Source organism: Bos indicus, chromosome 29 (assembly GCF_029378745.1).
Source record: "Bos indicus isolate NIAB-ARS_2022 breed Sahiwal x Tharparkar chromosome 29, NIAB-ARS_B.indTharparkar_mat_pri_1.0, whole genome shotgun sequence".
NCBI lineage: Eukaryota > Metazoa > Chordata > Mammalia > Artiodactyla > Bovidae > Bos > Bos indicus.
Genome location: NC_091788.1, coordinates 27,799,658 through 27,801,836, shown reverse-complemented (window position 1 = coordinate 27,801,836; position 2,179 = coordinate 27,799,658). Strand labels below are relative to the sequence as shown.

General features: G+C 34.0%; 1 pseudogene; it reads right to left on the bottom strand.

Moving 5' to 3' along the window:
* Nucleotides 1-821: 821 nt before the first annotated feature.
* LOC109554050 (putative olfactory receptor 8G3) lies at nt 822-1,756 on the bottom strand (annotated as a pseudogene).
* Between the last annotated feature and the right edge of the window lie 423 nt (nt 1,757-2,179).

Here is a 2,179-nt window from a genome sequence, read left to right as displayed (position 1 = left end):
TCATAAATAGTTATGGTGTTATTGGTATAAAGATAAGACAATGTTGTTTGGGCTGCTTTTATAAATATTTACATTTCATTTATAATTTGAATCTCTTTAATGACTGTCTACTGTGAAACCCTGTAATAAATCTCCATCCTTGCAATTGTTGCTTTGACCAATACTGTTTGAAAGATTTTGATTATTTTCATTTTATCAAAGGAAATAAAAGTGAAAATAGCATAGAAGATATCTAGAGAAAAGAAACACAGTCTTATAGGAAAGTGATGATGCTTGACATATAGAAGGGAATTCTCAGGGAGGCATTGGACCTATTCATGATCTTCTTGTGCAAAAGTACCACTTATTATGTTTTCTCTATCATTTATTATGTTTGGGACCATGGCAAATACACAAATAACCTTCCATTTCTTCTTTTCAAAGGAAAATAATACTAGAATTTATCCTGAAGGAATATAGTAAATAAAGATATCCATTTAAAGTACTGGGCATAGTGCTTTATATTTCATAAATCTTGATAATATGCATTACTGTGATTTTCACCATAATCATCATAAGCATTGTTGTTCTTCCTAGATATATTATTATTAAAAAATAAAAGTAAGCTCCTTTAATATTCAAGATTTTTAAAAAATTCTATTATTGTATTTTTGCTTATATAATCATTGTAATGTATGTTCAAAGAAGTAGCCAGGAGAATTTTGGAGATGAGTTATATAGAGAAGTATCAGTAAATTTCCAAAAATTTGAACAATATATCTAACACACTGCATAGTTCAGCAAACCAAATGACTTCTATGACATCATGCTATTGATTCTATTCATATACATTTTCCTCTTTCCAGAATTTTCTTCAGGACAAATTTGACATCCTTATTCCACAGACTGTAAATCAGAGGATTTAGCATGGGAACAATGCAGGTATAAAACACAGAGGACACTTTTCCTTGATCCATGGAACTCACAAATGATGGCTTCAGGTATATGAATGCTGCAGATCCAAAGAAAACAGCAACAGCTAAGATGTGAGAGCTGCAGGTGCTGAAGGCTTTGGACCTGCCCTCAGGAGAGTGATTTGGAGGATGTTGGAGAGGATGAAGAGGTAGCATGTACGGATGATTAAGTCAGGAGTCAGGATGTTAAATGCACTCAAGACTAGAACCAATAATTCATTGACATAGATGCTAGAACAGGATAGCTCCAAGAGTGGAAAGAGATCACAGAAATAATGGTTAACCACATTGTTCTCACAGAAAAGGAGTCTCAACACAAATCCTTTATGGATTGTGGATCCAATGATGGCCAAAATATAAACTCCCACTGTGAGGCAGAGGCAGATGTGGTAAGACATGATAACATTTTAAAGCAAGGGATTGCAGATGGCAACATAACGGTCATATGCTATTGCAGCCAACATGTGACACTCTGAAATAGCTAAAATGCAGAAGAAGTAGAGCTGAATAATGCATTCAGAGTAAGAAATGATGTTCTGCTTTGTCATAAAGTTCACCAGCATTTTGGGGGTAATGACAGTGGGCTGACAGAAGTCAATAAAGGACAAATTGCTGAGGAAATAGTACATGGGGGTGTGCAGGTGAGAACTGAGCCCTATCAGTGTGATCATGTCCAGGTTCTCCACCACCATGACCACATAGATTCCTAGGAAGAGGAGGAAAAGTGACAGCTGGAGTTGTGGCTATTCTGTGACCTCAGAGAGGATGAACTCAGTCACTGAAGAGTGACTTCTAGGGTCCATTATCCTGTCCGAGGTTCTAAGCATAAAAAGAGTAGATGAGTGTACTTTTGTGTTCCTCTGTGTGTGTATGTACATGTTTATGTGTGAGGAAGAGTAATTCTGGGGAGATCATTAATTTATCCCTCATCAGAAGAAGTTCATAATGTGGGGATCTCTTGAAAAACAATTATGCTGGTTGTACCAGAATAGAAATTATAGACTTCAAGAAAATTATAATTAAGATATCAAATAACATTTTAAAAGAAGATACCAATTCTGGATTTTTAAAGTCATTCACATGTATACCTGTGGCAGATTCATTTTGATATATGGCAAAACTAATACAATATTGTAAAGTTAAAAAATAAAATAAAATTTAAAAAATAAATAAATATATAAGTAAATAAAATAAAAAAATTAAAGTCATTCATAGCAAATGTAACT